Source organism: Narcine bancroftii, chromosome 3 (assembly GCF_036971445.1).
Source record: "Narcine bancroftii isolate sNarBan1 chromosome 3, sNarBan1.hap1, whole genome shotgun sequence".
Taxonomy (NCBI): Eukaryota; Metazoa; Chordata; class Chondrichthyes; order Torpediniformes; family Narcinidae; genus Narcine; species Narcine bancroftii.
Genome location: NC_091471.1, coordinates 266,691,014 through 266,711,962, shown reverse-complemented (window position 1 = coordinate 266,711,962; position 20,949 = coordinate 266,691,014). Strand labels below are relative to the sequence as shown.

The window sequence follows — 20,949 nt, the reverse complement described above, 5'->3', positions numbered from 1 at the left end:
TACAATTATTTTACTTCCTGCAAATCTATTTATTTTACAGCAAAGGGGGTCTCGCCTCATTGCCATTGCAATTCTCTCCCAATTAAAAACAGAATGCTGGAGAAACTTAGCAGGTCACTGAACTTTATTATGGAGCAAAGATAAAAGATACACAACGAGAAAAAGCACCTCTCTCTCTCTCCCCCTAGAAGGAAGCCTCAGTAAAACGATTGGCTAAGAATCCTGTCAATCACTCTAAGAAACAAGCGATGGGTTCCCTTCGTTGTGACGTCACCGACTCCCGCTCTGCCTCAACAGGCTGGCACCCCGGCAGCCCCGCCTACCACGCCGGCGATCATTGGCCGGGCTCCGGATCGCCTCCCCAGCCCATGATTGGTGAGCAGGCGTGTCTATCAATGCGGGGCGTTGAGTTTTCCGGTGTGGAGATTGATTGGTTCTGGCTCTCTCGTGCTTAACCGAAGGGGTAAGTGAGCGCGGGGCGAGTGGCGGCGGGGGCTGATCTCGGTGGCTTTTTGCCGGGAAGGGGGGGGGGGGGGGGGTGTGGCACGAAGAGCCCAGAGAGGGGCGAGTTATCGTCAACGCCCCCCCCCCCCCCCGCGCCCCGTCTCTAGCCCGTAGTAGGGGGGAAGCGGGGCCGCCTGCGGCTGTGGGCCTCGTCACGCCTGGTGGGGCTTCTGCCCGGGTCGAGGGTCTGTTAAGGCCGAGCTCGCAGGCAAGCGAGCCTCGGGACGGGGCAGGTCCTTCCAGCCGACTTAATTTGGTGTGTTACTGCAGTGAAACTGCAGCGTTGTTGTCCCTTAATGTACAATTATTGAACAAGCCCCCCACCCACCCACCCACCCACATCTTAAGGATGTCATGGGTTCATCGTTAAAAAAATGCATTGAATTTGACATCAAAATGCATTTAAAATGGCTTTGGTAACAAAGTGAGAGTGTGGTTTAGTTTGTGTGGGATTGGAAGATTTCGGATGAGAACCAAAGGCAATGTTGCTGTGGAAAAGAGGGCATTAGAAAGCCTGGTGGTATTAAAATGTTGGTTCCAATTCTGAACCCAGCGTGCCTCAAATCCTAGAATGTTGCTCAGTTGCTGGACCCCACTGGGATTTTGTTTACACGATTCCTTGGTGCTAATGAAATCTTTTGTCGATAGGTTCAGTCATTTGAAATGGGTATTGTATCAGACAGTTGATCAGAAAACACTTCAGATGCTATCTTGTTGACTTATTGCTGTGTAAAGAATTCTCTCATCTGAAATATTATGTTGTGATCAATCTGCCATCAAGAATAAAACTGGTGCAAATGATCTTTGGTTTTAAAAAAAAATATATATAGGGATTGATGTTTAAACAAATGTGTTTTTTTTTAAAATGTAACAACTGTACCTAAAGGCCTGGTGTATAAATATCAGGGGGATATTTCTGCATTGTGGCTTAGAAGAGAACAAGACCACCACAGTGTAGCATTACTGTGGACCAGGTTTAAATGTACTCTATTAAATAGCTGTTGGGTGTGCCTTTTGATGTTGATTTTTGTTTGCATGTCTTGGATCTGTTTTGAGGTATTCTATTTTTTAAAAACAGTATGTTTAAACTATATGATATTGCAGTTAGCCATGATATGCCTGGGCTAGGGAAAGGAAAAATAACATTCTCCTGTTTATTGCTATTCAGTGGCCTCTTGGTTGGCAAGTGAACAAGGAGCAATAACCAAGGGGGGGGGGGGGGGTGGGGAGAAAATGTAACTTTTGAGTGAAATTATAAGAGCTGCTATGGGACTGAAGATTCTTTTTTTTAAAGTTTGTTTAAATATTAACTAATCCTTTTTTAAATTTTTCACATTGTGAACCACATCAATCAAAATACATACAAACATTTCCCTCTTAAATATACACACTGGCATTTTCTCCCCTTTTTTCCCTCCTCCAAACGTTCAACATATACAATACAATAAAACCATTAAACAATGTCATCACACAATGAAAATGAACAAGAAAATTGTGTCATCTACTTTTACACACTGGATCAAGTCATTTTTAGGGGTGGAGGTTCGAGACAAGCCCTCTCTGTTATGTTCCATGTACGGTTCCCAAATTTGTTCAAATAATGTGACTTTATTTTTTTTTCCAATGGAATACATTTATTCATTTCCATGTAACATTGCTGTACTCTCAGGCTCTCTTCAGATTTCCAAGTTGACATTATATTTTTTTTTGCTACAGCTAAGGCTATTATAATAAATGTTTTTTGTGCTTCATCCAGTTTGAGGCCTAATTCTTTTCTTTACTTGTAGAAGGAAGATCTCTGGATTTTTTGGTATGTTGTTTTTTTGTGATTTTATTTAATACCTGATTTAGATCTTTCCAAAACTTTTTCACTTTCTCATATGCCCAAATTGCATGTACTGTTCTCATTTCCTTCTTGCAGCGAAAATGTCTATCTGATAATGTTGGATCCCATTTATTTAACTTTTGGGGTGTGATTATATAACCTGTGTAACCAATTATACTGTATCATACATAAGCTTGTGTTTATTATATTCTTCATAGTTCCAGAGCATAACTTTTCCCATGTTTAATATTAACTAATATGAGGGATAAATTTTTTGTGTAAACTTTGAGGTCCACATTGACTGTTAGTTAAAACATAACAGTTCAACTAATAGTTTATTCCTCGTTGTGCATGGTATGCAAAAAAAAGTATTCTTCTGCACTTGCATTGGCATATTATAAATTTTGAGAGATTGTGTGTCTAATATCAGTATTGGTGTTATAGAAAAATTTTGATATTTAAGTTGATAAATAATTCTTTTAACATTGGTTGCATTAAATTAAAACTACCCTTGTGTATGTTTATATTTAAACTCTGCCTAGTAATTGTATTGCTATCTTTGAACTATATAACAAGACATCTTTGAACTATATAACAAGACATCTCTATCCCTGTTTGTTTTATCTTTGGCACCAAAGAGAAATGTTGGATTGTAAAATTAGTGCTGTTTTTAATTCATTCAGGTGGTAATCATTAAACTGGTATTTGTGTACAGTGTGATAATCATTTGTAAGTATAAAAGTTGTTTGGACTGTAGTAAATAGCATGAATAACCAACTAAATGTTAATGCTTGAAACTATTTTCCTTTCTGCAGCCTCTTTCCCCATATCAAATTGTTATATTTGTAGAAAATCAACGTAATTAGGATGTTGAGCCCTAACCAAAATAAGTGCTGGGTGGTAGGCAATAGACTGAGGCAAATGTCTCCATTGTATTTAATGGAAAACTCCAGCTTTAGTGTGTTGAAGTGGCAACTTCATTATTTTTCCAAGGGTAAACACTAGTTATCGAGCTGAAGTCCCTGGATAACACATTCGGTTTAATATTTGGGTTAAAAAATACCTTCCGCCCACATCTCCTCCCTTGCCACCATTTGGCAACCCAAGCAATCCTTCTTAGTGAAGCAACACTTGTGAATCTGCAGGAGCAATCTCTACTGCATCCAGTCCTCCCACTGTGGCTTTCTCTACATTGGAGAGACTGGACACAAACTGGGAGATCGCTTCGCTGGTGAAAATAAGTTGTTTTGGGACTGAAAATTCTTTTTATTTTAAAAAAAATTGTTTAAATATTAACTAATCTGAGGAATAAATGGTTTTCACTCGTGAGACCAATGATGGGGATCTCCCAGTGGCCAACCATTTCAGTTCTGTGCCCCACTCCTGCTCTGCCATGTCTTTCCATGGCCTTGTGCACAGCCACCTGTAAATTGGAGGAGCAACACCTAATTGTGTATGGATGCTCTTCAACCAGATGGCATTAACATTGACCTCTCTGGTATCTGCTAGACTACTCCTCTTTTGCCCTCTTTCCTAACCCTGCCTCCTTTCCTCCAGCTCTCCATCTCCTTCCCTCTATTCCCTATCTCCCTCCCCCTTTTTGCTATATAAAATCTGCTGTTTGACCTGCTGAGTTTCTCCAGCATTGTTTCTACTTTGATCTCAGCATCTGCAGACTTTTGTTTCACTCCAGTGTACTTCATGCTTTTATTGAATAATGGTATTGGTTTTCAGAAGAACATGGACATTGTATTCTGAAGTTGCTTCAAAGAAAATGTGATTGCTTCATCTACAAAAATGCAAGTTTTGAGAACCCATGTCATGCGAATAGCTTGACAAATATGCAACTTGTCTCTGGTTTGGGGGAAATTTGTCACATGAATCCTTAAACATAGATTGTATTTTGGAAGATTATGATTCTTGGGATATTAATAAATATTTTCACTTCATACTTGCCTTTTACCACCATAGTTCTCTTGATTACTTTTAAAGTTGTAGCATAACTTGTAATGTCATCTGAACAATTTTCTCTCCTTTGCTACATTATTTTCCCCCTTTCCTTTCTGGACACTCTCAACTAAAACAGCAGGCTGGTAAACAAGAATTTTTGTAATATCTCTATATTTGCCTGTCTCATGTTTATGTTGGGTGGTAGGCCTCTGAGAATTCTCCATTCAGAAAAACAGATGGCCATATGATCTGAGTTGTAGAAGGTTGAGATTCAACTGCTAACTCGATATTTTATCAGTAGTCGAGCATCAAACCCCAACTTCCTCCACCTTTGGGAACAGCTTTATTATTCTTGATGCATAGTGAAGATAACAAGGAAGCTTTTAAACTGTCTTCAAAATTCAGTGTGAATCTCTCCAAACCTTTCTGCTACTTGTCTTTAAGATGCTCTTTAAGAATTTTTTTTGGAGACACAAGATTGCAGATGCTGAAATGCAGAGCAAAAACCCTAATGTGCTAGAGGAACTCAGTGGGTCGAACTGTATGTGATTGTGCCAAATTGTTGAGTTTCAGTTTAAAATGTTCAAAAATTGTGCGGAGTGGTTGGCATAGCAGTTAGCACAACTCCTTTACGGCATCAGTGTTTCGGACCAGGGTTCGAATCCCGCACTGACTGTAAGGAATTTATATGTTCTCCCTGTCCCTGAGGGCTCTGTTCAAAAAGTACTAAGGGTATAGGTTAATGGGGTGTAAATTGGGCAGCACACATTCGTGGCCTGTTACCGTGCTGCATGTCTAAATTTTTTTTTAAAATTTCTCGTATCAATTTCTAAAGAACAAATGTTAATTATTTCTGTATATTTATTTTGATAAATGTTCCCTAATTCAAACCAGAAATTTTAAACTTAATTAATGTTTGATTATAATCCTTTTTGCTGTCTATCACACAGCCAAGAATTCTTCTGCACTTGTCCTCTGACTTGTTCTGGTTCTTTTCATTCTGAGAACTGATGCCTAGTTAAGACATTACCTGGAAGATATTAAAATGTTGTCTCAATCTTACTCAGTTCTGTTTTTTTCTCTCCTCTGGAGAATTGTTGCTAAAATTTGCTTTTTAATAACATTCAAAAATCTGTACATCACAAATGTATTGACTGGCTTATCAATGGCCATTATTCAGTTTGAATAAATTGCTTCCTGAGTTTGGGGATGTATAATGCTTATAGATTATTTCTGAAACCAATTATAATTATAAGAAAAAATAAACCAGCCTATATCACTTCTGTGAAAGTTGTTTTTCCCAAATTGCTGGCATAAAAGAATGGGAAGAGGCCCCTCTTGAATCTTCAACAAAGTGGCTGATCTGATGTTTGACCTTGGCTTCACATTCCCTGTAGCCCTCCATTTCTCTGTAGACTACATTTATTAAATGCTTCAGCATCTGCAAATTTCTGGGGTAGATTTACAAAAGTTTGCAACACTTTGTGAGAATAAATTCATTTATTGTTAAATGGGTAAATCCTTAATTTTGAACACGTGCCCCCTAATTTCTGGATTTGAGGAGAAACTTTCCCCTCAGCAGCCATTCCATTTCTCATTGTGTGTAGGTAATTTAATCTTGATATTTGACTTGAAAGGGTTGTTTTGATCCTGTCTACAACAGATCTCAATATGTGCATTTCCTATTAGAGATTACAAGTCATTTCACTTTTCTCAAGCAACTGAGTTTGCAGCATAGATATGTGCCCTTTAGCCCAATGGGTCCCTATCAAGCACCCATTTATTTCTTATTGCTTGGGGCGCCAGGCAATGTTCATGGAGACTCTTAGTTTCCCTCGTGGCAGACAAAAGTTGAAGTAAATGTATGTAACATTTTTATGTATTGTACAATAATAAAAGGAACCTTGATTTATCACATTTTACACTGGTACTCCAATCTGACTTGTATGTGTAAAATAAATCTTGCAAAATCTTGTTTTAATGCTGAATGTGATCATATTTAAAGGCTTATAACATTTTCTGTCATTGTAAGGATGTTGCTGTCTCGAAGAGCTGAGTGACAGGGAAAAGTTGAATAGGCTCAGACTTTATTCCCTGTGATGTCAAAATGAGGGGAAATTTGACATTGGTGCTCAAAATAATGTAAAGGCAAACTTGCTTTTTCCACAGAGGATAAGGAAACACAAATGAGGATGTGGGTTAAAGATGAAATGTTTTAGAGGAGGATTGGGGATGCTCCACTCCAAGGGCGGTGAAATGTGAATGAGCTGCCAATGGAGGTGGTTGATTTCAATATTTTAAATTTAAACCAAATATCCCAATTTACCTACAACCCCTGTATGTTTTGAAGGGTGGGAGGAAACTAATGAAGACACAGGGAGATAGTATAAACTCCTTGCGGAGAGCACCGGGTTTGAACCCGGATCGCTTGTGCTACAGTGTTGTTCGAGATTGGATAGGTATGTGGATGAGAGGTGTATGGAGAGCTCTGGTCTGGGTGCAGGGACAAATAGTTCAGCACAGACTAGAGGGGCTGAAGAACCTGTTTCTGTGCTGCAGTATTCAATGTTCAAAAATTATAGGACCCCAGTGTTTGATAACTTCACAAGCTTTGTAATTTTGTACTTGAAGAATTGTTTGCATCACATAGTGACCTGCTCTTAGATTCTTTTGCTTTCTGTGAAATGACTTGATTGTTGCTCAGTAACTGCTTTAAAAAACCCCAAATGACAATGCAAGTGCAGAAGATGCTATTAAACAGCTGAAACTAAAGCCAAATTATTTTTTTGCTCTTCCAAGTAAAGGCAAATGTTGAGTTTGGCCTGTTTGTTATTGGGCTTGGACATTGGAACATCCTGGAATTGTTGAAAGTGTTTTGCTTAACACCGTTGGGAATGGTAAAACTCACTTTCTGGCAACTGAAGAATTCTTTTGTTTTTCCTTTAACTTGAAAAACTTCAAGATACAGTAACTACTTCTGTGTAAACTTGTACAGGTGAAATGCATTATATAATGGGTTTGCAATCCTAAGATTTTAATTTATTGATTTAGTAATAAAACAGTGTCCTATTACATGAAATTCCTTTTTGCCTGCTGCAAGTCAGACAGATTTGCCACTGGCAGGAATTGCCTAAGCGCCTCTTACAATCAGAGAAGCAAAGAGTCTCCCCAGAGTCACCAAGTGACTGTAAATTCACCTCACAGTCCAGTCCAAATCATTGGATAACCTGAGCTTCAGATCTGAACCTCTGATATGGTCAGGAACCCTTAAGTGCCCTCAGCAGCCCCTCACATTCCAGTTCCGATACCTGGTACCCCTCCAGCCAGTTTGCAGCCCCAGCACGAGTCTCCTGACAGTTTGCAGTCCACAGCTTCCATGGGTTCCTCGCCTTGAGTTGCCAGTAGCCCGCTGCATGCACTGGTCCCTCAGCTGCAGAGTCTCCTCACTGATTCACCGCTGTGGTCACCATCCCCATGGGTTGTCTCCTCCACTTTTCCCTCTCAGTGCATGATCTTCCCATCTGAAACCCCTCTTGGCTGCTGCCATTTAATAGGCACATCCATCTAGGACGCAAACCTCCGGTTGCGGGGTTTCAGCTAAAATCACTCTCCGCTCCCTCAATGGGCCATTCAAAGCCTGTGTGGAGCCATTAGCAGTTGGATGGTTGGGCTGAGCGGGAGCGCTGCATCTCTGCACTAGCACTGCCATCTTCAAGTATATTATCTGAAGAGTCTGATGTTACTTTCCTCAAATTTAAAAACTATTTCCCATGATTGGAGATGTTCCACCATCAAACATTTGTCAAGTATTGAGTTATTTATCCCTGAATTTGGAGGTTCATTATGTTTATAAGCATGTATAAAAGGGAGAAGAGAACAAGTCTGAGTTTAGATGAGCCCTTTCATATTTTAGCAGCTCTCCTAAGGCCTTGAGTCTGAGAGGTGGTTGGTTTTTAATCATGGCCTGAGCTACTCTTGCTGCTCTGTAGTTTATTAAGCAGAGCAACTCTCGTAGCACACTGTGGTGTATCGAGACACGATAATTTATGTAGACAAGGAATTGAGCAGGTCAGACAGCATCCATGGGTAGACATGTTCAGATGTTCACAGGAGCATTGACTGACCTGCTTAGTTCCTCCAGCACTAGGGATGCAAGTTTTAGAATGTCTAAATAACAAATTTTGTTCGTGAAGGTCTCCTTGGCAGTAGCCAGGAAGTGTATAGCGGTTTTGTGGAAGTCTAACTCTCAACTAAATACCACACGATGGAATGTGGAAATGCAGAATTGCATTCCCTTGGAGAAAATCATATACAATCTTTCCAAAAAGCTACAGATGCTTTTTGTTTCTCTTCAAGATAATTTACTGTGTATAATTGTGTAATTGTCGATATCATAAAATTGTTGACACCCCAAAAATTGGGTGTTTTTGTATGACCTATGTAAAAGTTGACCCCCACCCCCATTTTTGGCCCCTGACCGCCTGCCCATCTGACTGAACTATCCCCACCAAAAGTGGATCCTCACCCTGGTTACCTGTGCATCCAATCTCCCAATGCCCTGAACAATGCAGGTACTTCACAAAATCAAGTATGACCTATATAAAAGTTGACCCTGCCATTTGGCCTGAAAAAGTTGTCCAAAAAATTTGATGATTGCACCAGCGCATAAGGTTCACCTGCAAAAGTTTCTAAGAGAACTTGGGATATGCTGAATTTCCTTGGGTGTCTAAGAAGGGAGAGACTGGTGTACTTAGTTGTAACATCAATATGATTTGTATCAGGACAGGTTGTGGTGACGTGTGCTCCTAAGAACTTGAAGATTCCCCACCTCAGCACCCTTGATGTCTATTGGGATGTGTGTTCCTCCCAGTTTCCCGAAATCACTGACCACCTGTATAATTTTGCAGCTACTGAGGAATAATTGTGGCTGTCTATTCAATCCATAACTGTAAAATTTATGCAAAGATGTTCGATTTAGGTTCGGATTTATTTTAAGCCCTTGATCACTTTTGGAATTCTTTAGGAAAGTTTGCAAGTTTTCATAATCTGGCAAAATTGAGAATAAAGAATTGGGTTAATCTTGGTCTAGACTTTTGTTTTACTCTACTACTTTTCCAACATTTTGGAAAATGGCTCAGATCTTTTGGTAGAGGACATGAATGGGCTGAAATGTTTTTGCATTGAGTTAATGTGGGATCAAAGGGCCACAAAGCTTCCTTATTGTAACATTTGTTTTCATACTATTATAACATAAATTCTGATCTAGCTAAGTCTCTTTAAGTGAAAATATTCTTGGGCTTTTTTCTGTGGCCTATGTAGCGTAGAGAAATTAGAAACGTGAACAAAAGTGACTGGAAACGAGAATGAACTGATAAGCATTAAACTGAGTTTGTGATTTGCTCCTATTGCTTGTGATTGAAGGTCAAAGGTTCCTTTTATTCTCACATAATATATTAAAAATCTAATATATTTACGTCAACATTTTTAAATATCTTATTAATTTTCATAAACGTAAAATTCAAACAAACCATATAATTTTTAACATTCATGTATTTATCCCTCCCCACTCCCTTCGTACAACTGAAATTAGTCAATTAAATTACATTGATACAATTAAATTAAATTTAATTTTTTTTTAAAAACCTCAAAGCAAAACTGAAAGAAACATGTCGCCTGTGCCAGGTCCAACTTCTTTGATCACATTAATTTACCTGCTGGGACGGTTTGCTACACTTACCCCTATTTCGAAGGGCGGGGGGAATCTAATCAATCTGAGTGCCAATATATTTCAAGTAAGGTTGCCACACTCTAATGAATGTCATGTTTCTTCCTTAGATTGTACATAATTTTCTCCAGGAGAATGCAACTCTGCATTTCCATATTCCATCGTGTGGTATTTAGTTGGGAGTTGGACTTCCACGAAACCACTATACATTTCCTGACTACTTCCAAGGCGACCTTCACGGATAAAATTTAGTCTTTGGACAGTCTAAAACTCGCGCCCCCAGGGTCTCCCAGAAGGTACACTTCTGGATCCTGTGGAAAATCCACTTCTGTAATTTTTTTAAGAATGTCCCCAGATCTTTCCAGAAAGATCCTACCTTTGTACATAGCCAGGTGGGCAAAAGTTCCAACCTCCACACCACGCGTAAAGTGCATTTCTGAAAATATTCTGGCTTTGATTTATGTAATTTTTTTTAATGGTGTGAGGTATAACTGGTGCAAGAAATTGTACTGCACCAACCTGAATCTACTGTTGATGATTCCAGTCACAGGTCTTGCCACCATTCTTCATTGATTGTTGTGCCCAAGTCTGACTCCCATCTCTCCCTGGCTTCGGGCCCTCACTTTGGAATATGTAATGCATCTTAGAGATAAATTTACATTCTCCAGACAAATCATAATCTCCATGTTACTAAACAAAATGAGGTTTATCTGTTTACTTTGAAATTATTTTGGCGTCCCTCACCTACTACATGTGCCTAGGAGAGAGTGGGGAGGGGGGGTGGGGGGAAGGCTCCCTCAAAGAGTGAGGTAATGAATCTTGCCTGGGCTGCCCAGTAATATTTTTAAAAATCAGGTAATTTTAAACCTCCCAAATTATAGTCCCATGTCAACATTTCCATGGAGGTTCTACCCTCAGTCTTGCAGAGCAAAGGGAGATCATTAAGTTTGTATAAATTAAACATCTTTGACCACTTTTATCCCCAGATATTTAATGCCGCCTTGCAACCTTTTAAATTGATGATATTGTCTATAATCCCCATTTGTCAAAGGCATAATCTCACTTTTGTCCAGATATACATCATACCCGAGCCCTTCCCATAATACTCCAGTGTGGTCCTCAGCCTGACTAACGACCCATTCCCTTCCCTCTCCCCCCCCCAAAAAAACCCTGTGAAGTGTCAAATGATCAGCGAAAAAGTTGATTTTGCAGCCCACCCTGAACCCCTTTGTCTGAATCCTGCTGAATGGCCTCTGCCAGCAACTCAATTGCCTTTATGAACAGTGCTGTGGACAATGGACAATCCTGCCTACTGGATCTGCTCCAAGGAAACTCTGGAGACATCTGCCCATTTGTAATAATTTTTGCTTGGAGTTTACAGTAAAGTGTCCTCACCAATTAATAAATGTTTGACCCAATTCAAATTTCTCCAGTGCCTGAACAAAAAGTCCCATTCCAATCTGTCAGAAGCCTTTCTGTATCCAAAGCTATGGCCACTCCTGTATCCACCCCTGCCTGTGCCAGATGTATTACATTAAGCAATCTAGCTATATTGTTCGTTGATTGTCCCCTTTCTATAAATCCAGCTTGGTCTGGATTTGTTAGTTTCAGTGCACTTCAACTTTTGACTGCCATAAGGCAAAATAGGAGAAAGAGAATCAAAAGAGTCCTTTGTTCTTAAACAAAGCAAATTAATGTGATTCAATATAAATCTTGATTAGTTCTTGTGGTCCAAGTCATAGGTGCTTGTATCTTCTATTGTGCCCCTTTAAAGGAAGATGTGTGTGTATTCCTGCCATGGCATTGTTTTCTTTCATGAAAAATGTTAATTGTATCTTTAAATATAGGAGGAGATTGCCATCTATTCTGTACATCTATTTTGTAACGAGAAAGTGGCTTGTCCATTTGTGAAAATGGATGAATGTATAATTTGTGTATTGAAGTAAAGTTCTGACTCTTCGTTTTCTCCTTGAGCTTTATTTGACTCCACCTCCTTGGAGCTGTCTTTTGAAATTTAATCCTGCATGCTCTTTGATTATAATGTCAATATTTAAAAACAACCTTTCACTTCGTGGATAAAATGCAATTAAAAGGGCCTACTGAAATGTAATACTTTCTCCCACCTAGTGAATAAATAAATTGGTCTTTGTGCTGACTCTATTTGTGTATTTTTAGGGCATGAGGTAGGAAAGTACAGTGATAGAGGATGAAACATACCCTGCCCCTCGTTTGGGCTCTTTGAAATTAAGAAAATTTAAAATTAAGTTAGCTTGTGAATTTCTTTTCAATTAATTCAATTTTCAAATGATTCATAGTAAGAAGTTTTAATAGATTTGAAATGTAGAAAATTAGCTTGGTTAAGACCTCTGCTTGGGATGGTAGTTGATCCCTTTTGCCAGATGAGGTTCACTGGCACATTCCATTTTTTTTTGTGATTTCCACCATGTGCAGTGGATTTTAAGAATTTTGTGTGTAGTTTTGTATTGAGTCTTTCAGGTGTAAATGGGCACCCTTGGCTTTGAAATGTGGCAGTCTGCAATTTTATAAACTAATCCTATGAATGTATTGTAGCTGTATTCTGGCTTGTATCTGTTTGTCAACAGCTCCCCATAAAGGAGAGATTGGAGTGCTACATCTTTATATTTAACTTGCCTTAAAATGTGTTTAAAACTCTGGTTTCTCTTTCATGACTGAAGTCTTTGTGTCAGGACACAAATCTGGAAATTCTCCCTGGCAACATTGGTGGACAGAGGGAATTAATTTGGGATTATGACCCTTCATCAGAATTCTGAAAGTGGCTTTTCCAAAAAAAAACCTGACATTCATTGAACTTCAGTCTCCTTGAATCTGGGAGTTCAGAAAGCAAAAAAGACAAGTCCAGGATAATGCAGGGAATGAGAGAGCCAGAGTTGTATGGTCTCAGTCCTGGGCAGTATAATTGGCCAAATCAGACATATGTAATTAACCATTGTCATACCCACACTCCTGTTCATCTCTGAATCAAGGGTCCTCTACTGGCATCACCTACGGCTCCTAGAACGCTACCACCAGCGTTGTCTCCTCTCCATCCTCAACATTCATTGGAGCGCCTTCATCCCTAACATCGAAGTACTCGAGATGGCAGAGGCCGACAGCATCGAATCCACGCTGCTGAAGATCCAACTGCGCTGGGTAGGTCACGTCTCCAGAATGGAGGACCATCGCCTTCCCAAGATCGTGTTATATGGCGAGCTCTCCACTGGCCACCGTGACAGAGGTGGACCAAAGAAGAGGTACAAGGACTGCCTAAAGAAATCTCTTGGTGCCTGCCACATTGACCACCGCCAGTGGGCTGATCTTGCCTCAAACCGTGCATCTTGGCGCCTCACAGTTCGGCGGGCGGCAACCTCCTTTGAAGAAGACCGCAGAGCCCACCTCACTGACAAAAGACAAAGGAGGAAAAACCCAACACCCAACCCCAACCCAACAATTTTCCCTTGCAACCGCTGCAACCGTGTCTGCCTGTCCCGCATCGGACTTGTCAGCCACAAACGAACCTGCAGCTGACGTGGACATTTACCCCCTCCATAAATCTTCGTCCGCGAAGCCAAGCCAAAGAAAGAAAAAAAGATAACCACAATTTTAAGTAAAAAGTATTCTGAAACCATTAACTACATTTAGTGACCTTTTTTAAAAAAAATTGAAAATGTGTATGGTCAAGTTTCAATCATGAAGAGAAATGAATTTGGTATGCAGCTTACCCATAATCTAATGTATAAATGGTTTGGGGGATTATTTTCCGATAAAGGAGCCCAAATTGTTCAAAAGATTCTTCTCTTAATTTCACTTGAGATAGCTGCAATTTGTGCCACTGCAAACTTTCATTTAAAATTTAGTGTGAACTGTTAAAGGTGGCAGATGAATGCAAACTTGCGGTAAGTTTTGGTGTCAATGTATCATCCTATGTATTTTTTTGAAGATGAGAGATGTTCAAAGTATGAAATCCTCCATTCTGATCAGGAGGCTAAGATATTTACAGCTATTTTGTAAAGGGTGGGGGGGGGGAATGGAGGATCAATAACATGATTATGCTGTCGTTGTATGGTACAATTTTTGCAAAAATGTCTTAAAATTTGCAAACGAGGCAATGTACTTTGTGTTGAAAGATTGAAATGTGGAAGGAAAAAAATTAAATGAGATGATCACAAAACCTGTTTAGTTTTTATTGTGGAAGAGGTGTTTTGAATGTAGTTACACCATGGCACTATCCCAAGAATTTCTGTACAACTGTAATTCCTGTGCAAATTGAGGCCTACAGCTGCAGGTTCCAAAATAATGAGACTCGCTGGAGAGTTTGGATTGCAGAATCGAGAGTTTGAGGCACAGAACGAAGCCATTCAATTTGTTCAATACATTGCAGAAAATGCAATGAAACACCTTGCAGATCATTCTTGAAAATTTTGCAGTAGCTTTGTCCAAAATTGTGCACCTGTGACAGAATACCAATTGTTGGGTATTAATTGAAGATATTTTGCAGAATGCATTCCCAGATACTGAAGTTATGTAGTTTTTTTTTCTAATTGAGCTACTGCTAGCTGATTGAAGTTTGGTGCCTGAAGTGATGTGTCACCAATTAAGCTGGGTATCTTTCAGTGATTACTTGGTTCAGTGGTTCCTGTGGTCTGGATGCTAAGTTTATGAAATCAGTGTTCCATTAGATAATGTGAGATCTCCCATTTGTTTTCTTAACATATGAATATTTGCTACCTTGCATGATTGGCTGGCATAGTTATTCCATGAACAGCTAAACAAAGGCTCAGTTGAAGGATGGAGACAAGACAGTATTATCTAAACAGCCATTTTTAGAAATTGAAGGCCATTGGAAATCAAGTGCAAAGCAGAAGTTTACTGGTAGTAAATAAGTGCAGCTTGTATGATTGCAATCCAGTGACTTCTATTGAGATTTGTTAATTAAAATGCTTGGGTTAGGATAAACTACCCCAACTCTCTAAAGGTGGAGGAACTTGCTTGAACTGATGTGACTGATCCCAATCACAGCAATACTAATCAAAGGTTAGGATACTGATGCCTAAACAATAACTTCACCTCTACATCCAAACATCAGCAGACCCCTGCCACAGTATGTTTGCTATTAAAAGTGAATAAATATAGCTCAGTATGTTTTTGTACACATTGAATAATGTCGGACTTAAAAATAACAGGATTGGAAACGCTTTTGTTAAATTAATTCTTGCGCATAATTTTAAAATTGAATTTTTTTTCAGTGGAAAGAAATTAATTGTTCTTAATTTATTTCCAGGAAGTGTTCATTTCTGTTGGGACATTAGGAGAAGCTTCCAATCTTCCATTTGGATCAACAAAGGTTAGCAATTTAAGTAAATAGTTTAGTTACTCGACTGGTGTCGAGCCTTTCTACTTTCCTGGCTACCATAAAAGACAATATTATTGATATCCTCCAATAATCAGAAATCATGTAGTATTTTTTGTCTTTTTTTTTCCCTAGGCTTTATTCAATACTTCAAGGCATGAAAATAGTATCTCAAATTTTACAGATATGTCAGGTCCTAGGATCAACCATTGGTTTATTTTTAGTAAGTGTTCTTGGTGCCCTGCATTAGGAATAAAATTGGCTAGGCTTCTAATCTTTGACCAGCAATTAATTATGAATTTGTGTCGAACTGGCTTGGGTTTGATGCAAAAAGCAACTATTAATTTCATAGCCACCTGTTTATAAAATTAATCAAATAGTCATTTACTTTTGAAGGAATAGTGCACCAAGCTTAATAAGATAGCTACTGTAGAAGAAGTGTTGGTTTTAATTTTGATCACAAATGGAGTTGTTTTTGGGTAGTTTATTAAATTCACTTGCACTTCAACTTGAATATTTTGTATCTGACAGTTAACCAGCAGGTGGCACTCTTTTCCATGAAAGAACAAATCCATCCATAACCTTGTGAAATTCTAGTCAACAAGCATTTCTGGGTTCTTTGAAATATCAAAGCCAATTGAAAATTATTTCATTGATTTCTCAATTTGTGCTTTGAAATATTAATTTATCATACAAGGAAAGTGATATACTGTGGTATTTGGGACTTTTCTAAAAATGCAATTGTTGCCATTGATAGAATCGTGTCCATGTTCCAGAATCGAACTGTCTCAAGAAGCAGTAGTTCACGTACACGTGACTCTTTTGTATGGCTGGGGCATGGAGATTAATTGTAGGCGTGATGAGGGTGGAGTGGATTGGATAATCATAACTGAGTTTATAAAGTTTGAGAATTTTTATTCCTTCGCATCTGAGTTTTCAGGACAGCCCCACACAGCCTGTCTTTCGACAGGCAGCTGAAGGGTGACCAGTTTATTTGCTTTGCAGAAAAGTGATTTTTTAAAAAAAATTTTTTAATTGTACAATCAGCCCCAATAAGTATATTAAGTAGTTTGTAGAGAATGGAAGGGACCCAATCTGGTCCCTTAAAAATGTTTCAATGTTGAATGACCTGAAAGCAATTAAAATATGTAATGAATACGTAAATCCATTGTGATATAACTATATTTGAGGGATATTTTATCTGGACTTTCTCTTGTACTGAGATTCATGAAGAAAGCCTCTGCTTCCTCAGGAGTTCGCAGAGGAGCTAGTGGAGTTGTTCAAGTGAACCAGTACGGACTTGAAGGGCCGACATGGCCTGTTTCCGTGCTGTAAATGGATATATGGTTATATCGGTTCACATGCTGAGCAAATGCTTTTCTGTTGCTTTTGATTTTGAAAAAGCAGGATGATGAGAGCAGAGAGCTCTTGGACATGCTGTGTGCAAAAATGAACTTGGCACCATAACTTCTGTTTTTTTTCCCCCAAAAATAAATAATTTACAATCAAGAAAACTATTCAAGACTTTACATTCATAATGTCCATCATATCGATACATTTTCATCAGTGTACATTGTTACATGGTTCTCTCAATAGTTACCAGCACTGTGGTGCCTTGTTGTTTCTACACATTGTCATTAGACATACCTTGTCTAGAAAAAAATATACAAATGAGAAAACTGTCTTTTTACACTCATAATCAGTCATATTTACACATTGAGATCATTATTGCAATGTACATCGATGACAATATCCCTTACCATTTTTGTGGCATGTTGTTTCTATCCCACCGCATTCAGCAAAGAGGACAGTGACAGTTTCCACTCCACCGCAGCCATCCCAAGGACAATGTGTGCGCTGGGATTCTGTCTCCATAACTTCTATTCATTTAGAGGATGTGGACTGCTCAAAAGATGGTGGTGATCTGCTGCCTTGAAGTGTTGTAAATCCTTGATGTGTGGATATTCCCACAATTATGTTAGGAAGGGAGTTCCAGAATTTTGACTTGGTGACTGTGAAAGAATGGCATATTTCCACTTCACAAAGGCATGTGGTTTGGAGGCCAGTTTCAAGATCATGGTGTTCATATATACAGTAGTTGGAATATAAATTTTTTTTCTCCATTTAATTCTTTCTAATTATCATCTGTAAACACCAGCCTGAAAGCTTTTCTCCTGAAGGGAAGCTCCTTTTGTCCCCATTCTCTTTCCTTCCCACCCTTCCCCAAAAAAACATTGTTTACTCTCAATGACTGCTCACCTTGTGACTACCCTCTTGCCCAAGATATTTACCTCACTTTAACCCCAAAAATCAATTCATAGAGTTAAGAATTTTAGAAGAATGATTTCCTGATAATGAAGTTCAGACCTGCATTTGTTCCAGTTTGAATGTTGGTTCTAAGAATCTGTACATGGGAGCAGAAATGCACGTGGATATTTCAAAATTTAAAAAAAATTCCTGTCACTGACCATGTGACAGGAATAAGCCATGACCCATCAGTGCATGTTTTATTTGACACAAATCATTCCTAATCCTGGTTAGATTTAACAATTTACAGTAATTGCAGACTGAGCAATCAACTTCATATTTGACTTGTCTATTAGTGCTTGCAGTAACAATGTGAAAACTGGACTTGTGGTGGCTGACCACATGCTTATTCCCTTGAGCTTTTGTAGGTAAGTGATAGTAAAGGGAAAAAGTATGAATAGTCCATTATCTTAAGAGCTGAGCATCTCGCAATGTATGTAGACTGGCTTCTGGGTGCTGCAGATTGACCAGATTGAGTGCAGTGGGGGACCTTTGGTGCTGGGGATTTTGGCACGGGGGTTGGATGCTGAAGTTTGTTGTTCTCCCCTTGTGAATTCAAAGGATTTTGCAATGCCACCATTGAGGTTTCCAGTGACTTGAGGGGCCTGCTACAGGAGGCCTGGTGCACTGGATAGAAGGCCTTGCTCTTCAAATGTCCTTTTCCTCAGTCAGCCAAAGGTTATGCCTGATGATTCATCTTTCTTCATTGAACTTCCCCTTTTACCTTTGTGAGGTGGCTTCTGAGATGTATATTACGCTCTGCAAGGACTTGCTATGACCCTTTATTGGTGGAGGGCTGGCTCATATTACAAAGACATGTTAGGAGAGATCTTTATTAAAAAAATTTTATTTTTCACACTATGAACCATATTCACCAAAAAACACACAAACATTTCCCTCTTGAATATACACAGTGTCATTTTCTCCCCTTTTCCCCCCTCCCTTCCCACGCCCCTCCCCACCCGCTCAATGTTCAACATATACGATACATTAAACCCATTAAACAAAATGTTATCACACAATGAAAATAAACAAGGAATTTGTCTCATCTACTTTTACACACTGGGTCAGTTCATTTCGTCGTCTCCTTCTATCATTTTAGGGGGTGGAGGTTCGTGGTAGGCCCTCTCTGTTGTGTTCCATGTACGGTTCCCAAATTTGTTCGAATACTGTAATGCTATTTCTTAAATTGTTATTTTTTCCAATGGAATACATTTATTCATTTCCATGTATTCATTTCATGTGTTCTCAGTCTATCTTCTGATTTCCAGGTTGCCATTATACATTTTTTTGCTACAGCTAAGGCTATCATAATAAATCTTTTTTGTGCTCCATCCAAATCGAGGCCAAGTTCTTTACTTCTTATATTACTTAGAAGAAAGATCTCTGGATTTTTTGGTATGTTGCTTTTTGTGATTTTATTTAATACCTGGTTTAGATCTTCCCAAAACTTTTCCACTTTTCACATGCCCAAATTGCATGTACTGTTGTTTCCGTTTCCTTCTTACAGCGAAAACATCCATCTGATACTGTTGGGTCCCATTTATTTAACTTTTGGGGCGTGGTGTATAGCATGCGTAACCAATTATATTGTATCATGCTTAACCTTGTGTTTATTGTATTTTTCATAGTTCCAGAGCATAGCTTTTCCCATGTTTCATTCTTTATCTTTGTTTAGATCTTGTTCCCACTTTTGTTTGGGTTTACAGCTTATTTCATCATTCTCTTTCTCTTGCAGTTTGATTTACATGTTTGTTATAAATCTTTAAATCAACATTGTGTCTGTAATCACATATTCAAAACTGCTTCTTTCTGGTAACCTCAGCCTACTTCCCAATTTGTCCTTTAAGTAGTTTTTTTAGTTGGTGGGATGCAAACATTGTACCGTGAGTTATACCATATTTGTACTTCATTTGTTCAAAAGATAATAATTTATTTCCCGAAAAACAATTTTCTATTCTTTTGATCCCTTTTCTCTCCCATTCTCTAAAGGAAAGGTTATCTATTGCGAAAGGGATTAGTTGATTTTGCGTCAATATTAATTTTGGAAGTTGATAATTTGTTTTTTTTTTCCTTTCTATGAGAATCTTCTTCCAAATGTTGAGCAGATGGTGCAGTATTGGTGAATTCCTATGTTGCACCAGCTTTTCATCCCACTTGTATAGTCTATGTTCAGGTACCTTCTCCCCTATTTTATCTAGCTCTAATCTGGTCCAATCTGGTTTTTCCCTTGTTTGATAAAAATCTGATAGGTATCTTAATCGTGCTGCTCTATAATAATTCTTAAAGTTTGGTAGCTGTAAACCCCCTTGTTTGTACCATTCTGTTAATTTATCTAGCGCTATCCTCGGTTTCCCCCCTTTCCATAAGAATTTCCTTATTATTTTCTTTAGCACCATCTGATCAACACTTGGAAGAATATTCACGTAGAAAGGAAAAAACAAATTACCAACTACCAAAATTAATATTGACGCAAAATCAACTAATCCCTTTCGCAATAGATAACCTTTCCTTTAGAGAATGGGAGAGAAAAGGGATCAAAAGAATAGAAAATTGTTTTTCGGGAAATAAATTATTATCTTTTGAACAAATGAAGGACAAATATGGTATAACTCACGGTACAATGTTTGCATACCACCAACTGAAAACCTTCTTGAAGGACAAATTGGGAAGCAGGCTGAGGTTACCAGAAGGAAGCAATTTTGAATATGTGAATACCTAGGTATCGGATAGCTTGTGTTTGCCATTTAAAAGGAGAGATCTTTTCATGCATGTTGGTTGTTGAGCTTGGCATCCACTTCTGTGCTATTTGTGTATCCTTTAGAGGGCACTGTTGCTTTTGATAAAAATATGATTGCTGTTTAAACAAATTGCTGGAGAAGCTCAGTAGCAAAGATACATAACAGGTGTTTCAGGCTTGAGCCCTGTCTACAGCATTGTGTGATTTAACTTTTGATTGTTGTTTAGTCTGTTTAGTCATGTGTGCAAAATCAACAGTTGGGACACCTTTCATAAATGAATTAGCTGCACAATTTATTAGTTGGATATGGAGTTGTAAGTACTTTACCTTTCCATTGGAGATATTATTTCTGCTTGGGTTGTTGTCCTAATAAAGGGCATCAAATCAGCAATGTTCCTAATGCACTCTGCAGTTAACTTGAATTCATCAAATCTTAGCTTACCTTTTAGGTTCTGTGGTTGTTGGTAGCAGGTTTAACTTGTTCAATGGAAAAATGTGAAGAACAACTATCTTCCATATGTTTTTAGAAA

At 38.6% G+C, this 20,949-nt stretch overlaps 1 protein-coding gene across 1 annotated transcript in view; it reads left to right on the top strand.

Annotated features, from left to right (window-relative positions):
* Positions 1–361: 361 nt before the first annotated feature.
* Positions 362–20,949, top strand: part of LOC138758725 (guanine nucleotide-binding protein G(I)/G(S)/G(O) subunit gamma-7-like) — a 78,814-nt gene continuing 58,226 nt past the window's right edge. Inside the window, exons 1-2 of the mRNA XM_069928062.1 lie at positions 362–463; positions 15,304–15,366. The gene's annotated coding sequence lies outside the window, so the exon portion shown is untranslated. The remainder of the gene's footprint in view (positions 464–15,303; positions 15,367–20,949) is intronic.